Raw genomic sequence first — 14,381 nt, 5'->3', positions numbered from 1 at the left:
ATTTACTTATTTTCATAAACTGAGTTTTTCTTTTTCACTACTATTACATTTTACATTTCAACTAAAATTTATCTCTAACACAAATATTATCCATTTGTGTTTTTATTTAAATGGTTTATATATATATATATATATATATATATATATATATATATATATATATTAATCTAATGTAATATCACTTTCCATTAGTGTAATTTAACTATTTTATAATTATTATCTATAATTTTTCCGCCATTTTTATTATTAGTTTCTTTTATTATCCTTGTTTAATTCATCCATCCAGAACTTTATGCACTACATCATCTAAATTAATCACCACTGAGAATTGTACTTCTATACTCTCAAGAAATATATTTCCCATCTAATATATACCATCAATTGCTTTTGCTTTTCAATAATAAAAATGGGAATGTAATAGCGAAACGCATTTTTAATTCACAACAACATCGTTTTTAGCAAACATGCAACTATCTACACGTCGAATGGTACGACACAAAATGGCACGCCTGAGAGTACCTGCGTCACACGTGATCAACACTCGCCTTGGCGTTTAGCCTATGTGGCTCTCACTGGAATATAGCATTAATCATATCGCCCTCACCATACTATAAAACTAACATTCAGCAATAACATGAACACATAGCCTGGGTGAAGAAACCCGAAGAAGCATCGAAACGAAAGCAAGCGAAATGAAGGGAATGATGAGATCAGCGCGTTGCCCTCTAATGCAGATAATGTTAGTTTCCTTTGCATGCATTCTTTTTCTTTCCCTGTCAGCTGTGTCACCTGTAGCTGCAATTTATCGGCAAAGAAGAGAAAGAGGTCGTCGTTACGATGAGCAATCATCAGCGTGCCGGAGGCTGCAGCGGCTGAGCACCCACGAACCGTCTGAATCGGAGTCGATGAGATCAGAAGGTGGCACCTTCGAGTTGTCCACCGGAGAAGACAACAAGGAATTAGAGTGCGCAGGCGTTGCCTTCTTCAGAAAGACGATTGAAAGGGACGCCATCTCGTTGCCCCAATATGCCAGCGCCGATCTCTTGGTTTACGTTGTCCGAGGTAAGCTCATCATACTGTTTGTGTAAGTCACATGATTACCTAAATTTCCTGTTATAATTTACTGGTATGTTGTATATGTACACTGTGCAGGTGAGGGTCGACTAGGCATTGTGTTCCCGGGGTGTCCTGAGACTTACAGAGACGAACCTTCGTTTCAAAGGCGATCAAGGCGCATGAGATCAGAGAGACGACGGGAGGACGAGGACGAAGAGGACTCAAGTCAGAAGGTGAGGCGAATCAGGAGAGGTGACGTGATAGCAATATTTGCAGGAGCAGCGTATTGGTCGTATAATGATGGTAACGAGCCTCTGCAAATCGTAGCCATTGCCGACACATCCAACCCTCAAAATCAGAACCGCAGGGATTTCAGCGTAAGCATCCCGACCAATTAACTAATAATCTGCATTTTCAGTTATATTGTAGATTCTTTCCTTTATTTTATATAGTTGCTGATGGTGTACTATATATGTTCAGCCCTTCACTTTGGCTGGGCCAGGCTCATCGTCTCGTGGTCCTCGTTGTTGAAAATATAATTTCAACTGCGATCGCCGATATCGCATCGGCAAAGTCGAAGTGAAGGAATTATAAAGGAGCTTTTGTGTTTGCGATGAGCGATCGCCGATATCGCATCGGCACATCGCTATCGGCAATATCATAGGGTCGGGGTCTTTAACATGAGTTTATTTGCGATGCGATCCGATCGCATATCGCAGATCGCAACATATGTGTGTGCCCCAACTTTGTGTTCCGATTAAATGGATTTTGCGATGCGATCTAATTAAAGTCAAAGGGTGAAGTATGGGCCAGCATTAAATGAATTATACGTGAAGTAAAAGTTTTTCACTTACCGCCAGTAAATGTCAGTAAAACAGTAAATGCTATTTACTGTGGGTTGGTAAGTTTTGATGAAGTTTTTAATTTTGTTTCAGCGGGAGTATGGGCACAAGTAAAGCCTGATAAAAACATTTAATTTTGTTGTTCTTTTTATTCTACAGAAGCATGGCAAGTGGAGACGTATGTAAGTCTTTTTGTTTTATTGCCATGAATATATATGTAATGTTTTTTTTGTGTGTATTGTAATGTAGAAGAGGTATGGTAATGCACAGCAGTGCGATGTAATGAAATTGAAGAGTGAGGCACAGCAGTGCGATGTATTGTAACCCACGCAGCAGCGTGAAGAAAATCTGTATAATTTCCACACAGCAGTAAAAGTAATTTTTCTATAGTTGAAGTCTATTTTTACAGCAGTGAATGTAAAAGAGATTTCTACACACAGCAGTGTAAAATCTCAGGAGAAGACAGAGTATTTTTTTTGTTAAATGTTCTCGGTGAATCCCTCTGAGAGAGAGGAAAAAGATTGTAATAGCAGTTGCTTTTATTAATGAATAGAAATGTGTGGTGTGTGAAAACTCTGTCTGGTGCAAATAATTTTTTTTGTTTTGTTTCTGCTGTCTAAAAGATCTTGTGGAGGTGAAACAGAGCATTGCCTCTGTGGAGTTTAATTTCTTTGTTTTTGGGATTTTCCCATTAAAAATCCCCAACAGTGGTATCAGAGCAGGCTTAGGCTCTTGAAGGTGTTCAAGAAGCTGAAGGGAGAAGGTTGTTGCTGCAGCAAAACTTCTCAGGCAGACAGAAGACTCAGACATCAAAGGATTCAGGTATTTCAAAAGTTTTTTTTTGTGTTGCTGAAAAAACAGTCAGTTGTTTTTAAACATACACAGTCAAGGAATGGCTAGCACAAGCACTGGTATGGGTTTGTTTAACACCCAACTCCCACAGTTTAATGGGAAGAACTATGACTACTGGTCAATAACTATGACAGCCCTGCTTGCTTCCCAAGATTTATGGGAAATAGTTGAAGAAGGTTTTGAAGAACCAGCAGATGAAACTGAGTTCAATGCATTAACTCAGGGAGAGAAGGATCTGTTGAAGAACAATAGGAAGAAGGACTCAAAAGCCCATGTGTTGTTGTATCTAGCAGTAGACCAGAGTATGTTTCCAAGGTTAGCAGCAGCTAAGACAGCCAATGAAGCATGGCAAACCCTTAAGACAGCCTATCAAGGCATGGAGAGAGTGAAGACAACAAAACTACAATTGCTGAGAAAGGATTTTGAGAACTTGAACATGAAGGAGTCAGATAACATTGACTCATTCTTCACTCAAGTGATTGGTGTAATCACACAAATGAGAACTCATGGAGAAACCATTGAAGACAGAAGAATTGTGGAGAAAATATTGAGGGTCTTACCCTCAAGGTTTGATGCCATAGTCACCACCATTGAAGAGACAAAGGATCTCTCAAGCTATTCAGTTGATGAGCTACATGCATCACTGATAACACATGAGCAGAGGTTGAGTAGGAATGAAAACTCATCTCTTGAACAAGCCTTCAAGACCCAGATGTCCTTTGGAAGAGGAAGAGGTCAAGGAAGAGGAAACCGAAGAGGAAGAGGCAGAAGCCAGAACAGAGGTGGAAGGAACAACCCATCAAATGCACAAGGAAGAGGCAGCAATCCAAATCAGAACCAAGGCCAAGGCAGCAGCCAACAAAGAGAACAACATCATGCTCAAGGACAAAGGTATGATAAATCTAATGTTCAATGCTATTATTGCAAAAAGTATGGACATTATGCTAGTGATTGTAGAAAGAAACAACATGATATGAACAGCAGACAAAATGCAAATGTTACAAGAGAAAACAACAGTCAAGAAAATGTCCTGTTAGCTTGTAACATGGCTGAAACACATAGTGAGGACATATGGTTTTTAGACTCAGGTTGCAGCAACCATATGACCGGAAACATAGCCTTCTTTTCTGCCCTAGATAAAAATGTGAAATCAGAAGTCACACTAGGAACTGATAGTAAAGTGTCTGTTATGGGAAAAGGAGAAATAAAAATACTTTCAAAGCAAGGAGAAAGGAAAACCATAGCAGATGTCTACTATGTCCCCGGAATGAGATGTAATCTCTTGAGCATTGGACAGCTTGTCCATAAGGGGTACAATGTTTTCTTTAAAAATGATGTGTGCACCATCATGGATATACCACCCAGCAAAAGATGCATTGCTGAAGTGAAGATGACAAGGAACAGGATGTTCCCTCTCCGGATCAGGGCAGACATGAAGAACAAAAGGGAAATGGCAGCAGTCACCCAAGAGGCCTTCCAGAGCGTGCCAAAGGATGAGAACTGGTTATGGCACTTGAGATTTGGGCATCTCAATTTTGGAGGCCTAAACTTATTGAGCAGAAAAGGAATGGTAAAGGGATTACCATTGATAGAGAAACCGGACAGCCTATGTGAAGGCTGCATTTTGGGAAAACAACACAGAGAAAGTTTTCCATCAGGGAAAAGCATAAGGGCAAAGACACCCTTAGAGATTATCCACTCAGATTTGTGTGGACCAATGCAAGCTCCATCATTAGCTGGCAGCCTATATTTCTTGACATTCATTGATGATTTTACAAGAAAGACTTGGATATATTTCCTTAAAAACAAAAGTGAAGTGTTTGAGAAATTCCAAAATTTCAAAGCACTTGTGGAGAACCAAAGCGGGCTGCATATAAAAGTTTTGAGAACTGATAGAGGAGGTGAGTATATCTCCAAGGAATTCCTAAGATTTTGTAGAGAAAATGGAATTCATAAACAGTTTACAACTCGGTACACCCCACAACAAAATGGAGTTGCTGAAAGGAAGAACAGGACCATCATGGATATGGCGAGGAGCATGTTGAAGGCAAAGCATTTGCCAAATGAGTATTGGGCTGAAGCTGTACATAGTGCAGTTTATATACTGAACAGGTGTCCTACAAAAGCAGTCATGAACAAAGTGCCAGAAGAGGCATGGAGTGGGAGAAAGCAAGGAGTCACCCACATGAGAGTTTTTGGGTGTGTGGCCTATGCACACATACCAGATCAGCTAAGGAGGAAGTTGGACAGCAAAGGGGAGAAATGTATCTTCATTGGATACAGTGATGAATCCAAAGCCTATAGGCTGTTCATCCCATCTACCAAGAAGTTCTTTGTAAGCAGAGATGTTCAATTCATTGAAGAGGAAGCTTGGGATGGAAGCATAGAGAAAACAGTGAATGTCAAGAACTGTTTGTCTCATGATGAAGATGAAGAGGAAGTGGCTGAAATACATTCCCAAACAGCAGCGCCAACACAAGGACATCAAGGGACACCATTGAGGACAACACAAGGACAGCAAGGAACACCATTGAGGATCAATGAGAGTGCTTCTCCAAGCACACCACAAGGAGGAAACTCAAGTGCATCTTCAAGCACTTGCACACCAAGTGAACGAGGTAAGAAGTTTAGAAATCTAAGTGACATTTATGAAGAAGGAATGAATTCCTTATTTGCCTTGTTTTGTCATGTTGATGATCCTATTCATTTCGAAGAAGCAATTAAAGATAGAAAATGGATAGAAGCTATGGATGAGGAGATGAATGCCATAGAGAGAAACAAAACATGGGATTTGGTTGAGCTACCAAAAGGCAAAGAAGTCATTGGTGTGAAATGGGTCTACAAGACCAAAAGCAATGCTGAAGGCAAGATTGAAAGGCATAAAGCAAGGCTGGTTGTTAAAGGCTACAAGCAGCAGTATGGAAGAGATTATGAGGAGACTTTCGCCCCGGTTGCAAGAATGGAAACCGTGAGAGCAGTGCTGTCCATAGCAGCACAAAACAAATGGAAAGTCTACCAAATGGATGTGAAATCAGCATTCCTAAATGGAGTGTTAAAAGAAGAGGTTTATGTGGAACAGCCTCTCGGATATGAGAAGAAAGGTGAAGAGCACAAAGTGTGCAAATTGAAGAAGGCTCTTTATGGGCTGAAGCAAGCGCCAAGAGCATGGTACAGCAGGATAGATTCTTATCTACTGGATAATGAATTCGACAAATGTGAAGGAGAACCCACCGTCTACATCAAAGAAAAGGATGGTAAGATTTTGATTGTGGTCTTATATGTTGATGATGTTATTTTCACAGGTAATGATGATCAGCTCATTAAGAATTTTAAATCAGTCATGAAGGATGAATTTGAAATGACTGATATGGGTTTGTTGAGATACTTCTTAGGCATAGAAGTAGATCAAAATGAAAAAGGAATTTTTATATCTCAAGCGAGATATGTAAATCAAGTTTTGGGCAGATTTAAGATGGAAGAATGCAAGGCAGCCATCACTCCCACAGTGATGGGATTAAAACTCAGGAGAGAGGACAGCAGCAAGGATTTTGATCCTAGTTTGTACAAAAGTATTGTGGGCAGCCTTATGTATTTAACAGCAACTAGGCCTGATTTAATGTATGCTGTTAGTTTAATTTCCAGGTTCATGGAGAGGCCAAAGGAGGCACATTGGCAGGCAGCAAAGAGAATCTTGAGGTATGTCAAAGGCACTAAAATGTTTGGAATTCTATATCATGCCTCAGAACATTCAGATTTGGTTGGTTACACTGATAGCGATTGGGCTGGAAGTGTAGATGATCGGAAGAGCACTTCCGGTTATGTTTTTCATATGGGTTCTGGAGCCATTTCATGGGCTTCTAAGAAGCAGTCCATTGTAGCATTGTCTACAGCAGAGGCTGAATATGTGGCAGCTACAGCAGCAGCATGTCAAGCAGTGTGGATGAGAAGAATGTTGAGAAGCTTAGGCCAAGAGCAGGCAAAAGCGACAGTCATCTTTTGTGACAATAACTCAGCTATTGCATTGTCAAAGAATTCAGTGTTTCACAAGAGAACGAAGCACATTGATACAAGGTTTCATTATATCAGAGAATTGGTAAGCAATGGAGAAATCAGTTTGCAACATTGCAGCACTCAGGAACAGGTCGCAGACATCTTGACAAAGCCATTGGATCAGAAGAGCTTTGAATTTTTGAGGAAGTGTTTGGGTATGATTGAATGCCCGACAGTTGAAATTAAAGGGGAGTGTTGAAAATATAATTTCAACTGCGATCGCCGATATCGCATCGGCAAAGTCGAAGTGAAGGAATTATAAAGGAGCTTTTGTGTTTGCGATGAGCGATCGCCGATATCGCATCGGCACATCGCTATCGGCAATATCATAGGGTCGGGGTCTTTAACATGAGTTTATTTGCGATGCGATCCGATCGCATATCGCAGATCGCAACATATGTGTGTGCCCCAACTTTGTGTTCCGATTAAATGGATTTTGCGATGCGATCTAATTAAAGTCAAAGGGTGAAGTATGGGCCAGCATTAAATGAATTATACGTGAAGTAAAAGTTTTTCACTTACCGCCAGTAAATGTCAGTAAAACAGTAAATGCTATTTACTGTGGGTTGGTAAGTTTTGATGAAGTTTTTAATTTTGTTTCAGCGGGAGTATGGGCACAAGTAAAGCCTGATAAAAACATTTAATTTTGTTGTTCTTTTTATTTTACGGAAGCATGGCAAGTGGAGACGTATGTAAGTCTTTTTGTTTTATTGCCATGAATATATATGTAATGTTTTTTTTGTGTGTATTGTAATGTAGAAGAGGTATGGTAATGCACAGCAGTGCGATGTAATGAAATTGAAGAGTGAGGCACAGCAGTGCGATGTATTGTAACCCACGCAGCAGCGTGAAGAAAATCTGTATAATTTCCACACAGCAGTAAAAGTAATTTTTCTGTAGTTGAAGTCTGTTTTTACAGCAGTGAATGTAAAAGAGATTTCTACACACAGCAGTGTAAAATCTCAGGAGAAGACAGAGTATTTTTTTTGTTAAATGTTCTCGGTGAATCCCTCTGAGAGAGAGGAAAAAGATTGTAATAGCAGTTGCTTTTATTAATGAATAGAAATGTGTGGTGTGTGAAAACTCTGTCTGGTGCAAATAATTTTTTTTGTTTTGTTTCTGCTGTCTAAAAGATCTTGTGGAGGTGAAACAGAGCATTGCCTCTGTGGAGTTTAATTTCTTTGTTTTTGGGATTTTCCCATTAAAAATCCCCAACACTCGTGAGGAGGGAGAGGAAGAAAGAGGAAGAAGAGGGGGACTTGGGGATAATATTTTGGCAGGGTTTAACACGCGCACTTTGGCTCAGTCGTTGGACGTGGAGCTTGAAACTGCAAGGAAGCTTCAACAGAATCAGCATTCGCGACTCTTTGCCAGAGTTGGACGTGGCCGACGTCTCAGCTTACCCGGCCCTCAGTCTCGATCTCGATCTCGCTCTCCTTACGGGAGACAGAGGCAGTGGGGGAGAGAGGATCATGTTGGTGGTGGATTGGATGAATATAGTGAGAATGGCGTTGAAGAGCTTGTGTGCCCAATGCGTGTAAAGCACAATGCTGACAATCCCGAGGATGCCGATATCTATGTAAGAGATGGGGGACGCATGAATATAGTCAACCGCCACAAACTTCCTGTTCTCAAGTATATTTGGGATTAGGAGCCGAGAGGGTTATTCTACGCCCGGTAAGCAGTAACTTTTTTTTCCTGCTTCACTTAGATATAATTTTAATGTTTTCCAATCCAATGAATGGAATACTTTATTGTGGTTGCAGAGAGCATCATGTGTTCCGTCGTGGAGGATGAACGCGCATGGCATAATGTACGTGACGAGAGGCGAGGGGAGAGTGGAGGTGGTGGGAGAGGAAGGGAGGAGTGTGTTTGATGGGCGTGTGAAAGAGGGTCAGTTCATCGTCATTCCGCAATTCTATGCAGTCATCAAGCAAGCAGGAGACGATGGGTTGGAGTATATAACGTTTACAACATCGGACAAGTAAGTATAATATATTTCGGAATGGAGGCTTCTCTGATTTGAATTGAATATAATATAATGAGCAATTCGAGTTGTTCGTGCAATGTACTGTATTGCAGTTCATACCGGTCGACTCTGGCAGGAAGGCAGTCAGTTTTGAAGGCGATGCCGGAGGAAGTGTTGCGTGCCGCTTACAGGATCGACCAAAATGAAGTTCAACAAGTGATGAGGAACAGAGAGCACGACACACTCATTCTGCCTCCATCGTTAGGCTTTGGACGTTACCAAGATCAACAACAGAACGTCACATCTCTTCTCGTCCAAGTGGCATAGGACGTTTGAGTATTTATCCACACGCAGCCTGCTTCACTCTGTCCACTGCTTGCCCTGCCTGCTAGCTAGCTTAATAGCTAGCTACCCAATATTACAATAAAACAATGATAAAACTGTAAATCTTTGATTACAGATGTGATAAATAATTATAATAAGGATGTTGCTTTTCTCCGTGTCTACAATTTGATCGATGGAACTTATAAATTTACAGATATGATAAATAATAAATACAGATATGATAAATAATAAATAATTATAATAAAGATGTTGGAATTCACAAAACATTCATATTTCCAAATTCCCATCCCATTCTTACATAAAACGTTCGACATACTTTATATAGCAAACTTTTTCACATCGAGAATCTCATCCAGCCAAAACCCGCTTTTTCACATTGAGCATGTCACCAAGCCAAAACCCTTTGCAGTGCTAAAAGCTGATTCTTCATTTAAAAAGGTTATTTTTCATTCAAAACCAAATGCGGAGGCTATTTTTCATTCAAAAGCAAATGCGGTTCAATTCTTCGTGGCTTCACCCATACGAAATTTGGGTGGAATTTTGGTATTTGGAATCGTCTCTCGAATTTTGGTATTTGGAATTTTCAGAAATTTTGGTATTACGAATTTTCGTCTCTGAAATTTGGGTGGAATTTTGGTCTTTGGAATCGTCTCTCGAATTTGGTATTTGGAATTGATATGTGGTGTTTGAAATTTTGGTGGAATTTTGGTCTTTGGAATCGTCTTTGGAATTTTGGTTTTGGTATTTGGAATCGTCTCTGGAATTTTGGTATTGGTATTTGGAATTTTGGTATTGGTATTTGGGATCGGTATGTGGTGGATTTGGTATTTGGAATCGTCTCCGGAAATTTTTGGTATTGGTATTTGGGATCGATATGCGGTGGAATTTTGGTATTGGTCTTTGGAATCGATATGTGGTGTCTGGTATTTTGGAATCGATATGGTGGTGTCTGGATTTTTGATGTTTGGAGTGTTGGAATTTTGATGTTTGGAGTGTTTGAAATTGATATGCAAACATGTGGTGTTTGGAGTATTTGGAATTGATATGCAAACATTAAGTTTAGTTTTTGGTGGAATTTCGGTGTTTGGAATCGATATGCAAATACTAACTTTGGAATTTTGGTGTTTGGAATCAATGTCTCTAGAATTGTATTTTGGTGTTTGGAATCCATATGCAAGTAAAATGTACTTTCGTCTCTCGAATTTTGGTGTTTGGAATCGATATGCAAATAAAGTACAAGTAAAACTTTAGCCTTTCTAATTTTGGTGTTTGGAAACGATATACAAATAAAGCACTTTTTGGTATTTGGAATAAATATGCAAGTAAAACTTTCGTTTTTGGAATTTGGATATTTGGAATCAAATTCTAATAAAATACTTAGAATCAATAAAAAAAATAAAAACACACCTACATATCCAATTACTAATTAAATATAAAATTATTTTAAATACCCAATTAATCACTTCTCATACTATAAATATCTTACATATCTAGAGATAATCAAATCACTTCTCATAATATAAATATTAATTACATATCCAATTACTAATTAATATAAAACTATTTTAAATACCCAATTAATCACTTCTCATAATATAAATATTAATTAATATAAAATTATCTTAAATACCCAATTAATCACTTCCCATAATATAAATATCTTACATATCTATAGATAATCAAATCACTTCTCATAATATAAATATCTTACATATCTAGAGATAATACGAATCATAATATAAATATCTTACATATCTAGAGATAATCCGTAGTCGTAGTTGATTGATAGCTCATATATTTCATTAATATATCGTATGCATTTACCTTATACTAAATGAGCTTTTTGGCTGGAGACATTGGTAATTAAGTAGGTACAATAATTTCGAGGAAACTTTTGAGTGAGTACATTATTGAATTTAATGAGGCACTAAAATTATTAAAATACAATGTGCTAAAGTGTATTGTAGCCTATTATTATTATCACACTTACCAGCATTAAATCCGTATTCATATCTATTAGGAACATAGATGGGATATCATGTTATTAGCTTACTATTATTTTCTAAATATATTGTACATTATTTAATTTAATAGGCATTGCAATTAGGGTGGCACGTTTTTTTTCCAAATATATTGTACATTATTTAATTTAATGAGGCATTGCAATTATTATTTGGGTGGCCCGTTAGGGTATAACGTATTAAAAAATATGTTGATATTTCAATTAAATTTATGTTGATTAAAAATTTGTGAATAATATATAAAACAGATATTAGAATTTTTAGATAATTTATTTTTTATAATTATTAAATTAAATTTATTTAATTTCTGATTGGTGTAAAAGAGAGGGATTTTTATTTAGTAATCATTATTTTAGATTGCTCATTAAATAATGATAACTTATTTGCACCATGTAGAAAATGATAAGTGATATGACATGTTATTGTAAATAATTTTTATAACTATTTACAAATAAATAAATATATGTTTCAATAGTTACCTATTTAAATATGCATAAATTTTTTATACATTAGACTTTATTGTTTCTTACTATGAATTTAATCTTTATTACAATTAAAAAAAATTATATAAGATATAAAATTGAATTTGCAATGTGTGAAATCATATCATCGATTACGAAGCAATTAATTTTCATCGCCATCAGTTATTGGGAATCAGGTTCCGAGCATCGAGATGGATTTCAGTTGCACGTTGTCTTTCGACGTAATCAATTTGCTCATTAAATGCAGCTCCAACAACCAATCGAGACAATCTTCAATACTTTTACTCTAAGTGCTACCAAATTAAATAGTTGTGCCTCCTTAGTAGCAAATGAAGCAAATCAATGAAATATGCTTTGTTACGAAATTAGCACGAAAAAAGAGTTCGAAACCTAGTGATGTAGTATCATAAAGATTTCAAGCTTTAATGAAATGATTCTCCTAAACAAATTTGGTACAAAGAGTTCAAAATCTAATGATGTAGTATCCTGAGAAGATTTCTGACTTTAATGAAGTGATTCTCCCAATATATTTCAGAGCATTGGAGGGAACAATTATTAACTTAATCATATGGCGACATTAATATTATGCCCAAACACACGAATGTTAATTAATTGAGGTAAATTACTCATAAATGCACTTCTTTCCTCTTTATTGCCTCTGGATCACTGTTTATGGTTCCTCCCGTTCAGGTATATGTATTGTTGGCTGAGAGAAAACCATGCTCAGAAGGAATTGGTGAACATTCCAGGTCGAAAGAATCTGGTAAGAATTAATTTTATTTAGCAGCAAACGAAAAAAATCCAGTAAGCATTCATTTTATTTAATAGAAAAAAGAGACGTATGGCCACTTCCATTGTGGGTTACTTATGAATTCTTTTCGGTTTTATATCCCATCCCTCTTTGGCTATGTATTTGAACAGAAAAGTTGAAAGCGACGCGGAGTCTTCTACATTGTGGGTGAGAAAGAATCTGGTAAGCACTCATTTTATTTAACAGAAAATTCAAAAGTGACTCAGTGTCTTTTGCATTGTGGGTTCATTTATGAAGCTTCTTTTGTTTTATATTGTATCTCTCTTGGCCATGTATTTGAATTTGAACACAAAATTCAAAAGAGATGCAGAGTCCCTTGCACTGTGGGTCATTTATGAAGATTTTTTGTTTTATATTTCATCCCTCTTTGGCTATGTATTTGAACATAAAATCCAAAAGCGACGCAGAGTCTTTTGCATTGCGGGTGAGCGAGCATCTGGTATGCATTCAGTTTATTTAATAGAAAATTCAAAAGTGACGTAGAGTCTCTCGCATTGTGGGTTCAATTATGAAGCTTTTTGGTTTTATATTGCATCACTCTTGGTTATGTATTTTACATTATTTCCCTCTTGGCTATGTATTTGAACATAAAATCCAAAAGCGACGCAGAGTCTTTTGCATTGTGGGTGAGCGAGCATCTGGTATGCATTCATTTTATTTAATAGAAAATTCAAAAGTGACGTAGAGTCTCTCGCATTGTGGGTTCAATTATGAAGCTTTTTGGTTTTATATTGCATCACTCTTGGCTATGTATTTTACATTATTTCCCTCTTGGCTATGTATTTGAACATAAAATCCAAAAGCGACGCAAAGTCTTTTGCATTGTGGGTGAGCGAGCATCTGGTATGCATTCATTTTATTTAACAGAAAATTCAAAAGCGACGTAGAGTCTCTCGCATTGTGGGTTCAATTATGAAGTTTTTTGGTTTTATATTGCATCACTCTTGGCTATGTATTTTACATTATTTCCCTCTTGGCTATGTATTTGAACAGAAAGTTCAAAAGCGATGCAAAGTCTCTTGCATTGTGGCTAATTTAAGAAGCTTTTTTTGTTTTGTTTTTTCCCGGTGTGGATATGCCACATATTGGTTATGGTCCACATGTATGACATAATCACATCCCCCATTAGAAACAAACACCAACAAACATCCTTCCTCTCACCTTTCTAAGCAATTGGGTCATTCACTTAATCTGCTATTGTGATATGCATATATATAAGAAGAGTAATGATCATGAACGAGTATGGGACAAGGGAAACACTATTTCGAAAGTCATCTCTTAGCTGGCTCACACTCTTTCTTCTACTTGAAGAGCCAAAATTCCACCAGTGCTCCTTGCTTTCCAAGTTCCTTGGTTGAGGGCTTAACTCAACCTCTTATGAGCCACAATCACACACTCCTTGGTGATTGAGAATTCTTCAACTCTTTGATGGCCTCCATATTGATGGTTCTGGTTCAATGCCTATCAATAGATGTTGTGCACTCAGTGGACTTGGCATATTGTTAGTGTGGGCGTTAACCTTGGTGGCTCAGTCTGAGACAATTCTGAGATCCAGACATTTTCCTAGTGGTCACTCTGAAAGGTACAAATAAACTTAGATATCTGGCCAAGTCTAGATATAAGCTAAGTTTGGGACCAAACCCACGACATCAACTTGTAGAATGTCAATTCTTCTAGATTTGTTCCACACTTTGAATTTTGTCAATGGCATAATTTTTCCATGTGAGGGGGATATCCAGTGCTCCACTTTAGGGAAAAATATTTCCCCTTCCAAACACCATCTTCAATTTAGGTGTGGTCTTGCATGATCCCTCCTGATCTCCATTATTAAATAAATAGTATGAATTCATACAAGTAAACCACCAAGTGTAGATAACCAGTATCATCACAGTTGCATGAGAAAAACATAGTAGCGTCTTAAATACATTATTAAAAATAATACTTGATTTGGTG

General features: G+C 37.5%; 1 pseudogene across 1 annotated transcript; it reads left to right on the top strand.

Moving 5' to 3' along the window:
- Positions 1 to 713: 713 nt before the first annotated feature.
- Positions 714 to 9,096, top strand: LOC149167016 (11S globulin seed storage protein 2-like; annotated as a pseudogene). The gene is made up of 6 exons (XR_016260146.1): positions 714 to 1,062; positions 1,153 to 1,433; positions 1,537 to 1,573; positions 8,033 to 8,477; positions 8,567 to 8,784; positions 8,883 to 9,096. The product of XR_016260146.1 is annotated as an 11S globulin seed storage protein 2-like (transcript).
- The last annotated feature ends 5,285 nt before the right edge of the window (positions 9,097 to 14,381 follow it).

The sequence above is a fragment of the Pinus tabuliformis genome, chromosome 5_1 (assembly GCF_031772625.1).
Source record: "Pinus tabuliformis cultivar Carrire ecotype Pingquan chromosome 5_1, CPIR1, whole genome shotgun sequence".
Classification (NCBI taxonomy): domain Eukaryota; kingdom Viridiplantae; phylum Streptophyta; class Pinopsida; order Pinales; family Pinaceae; genus Pinus; species Pinus tabuliformis.
The sequence above is the reverse complement of the archived record's forward strand: the minus strand, read 5'-3'. Positions and strand labels throughout refer to the sequence as shown.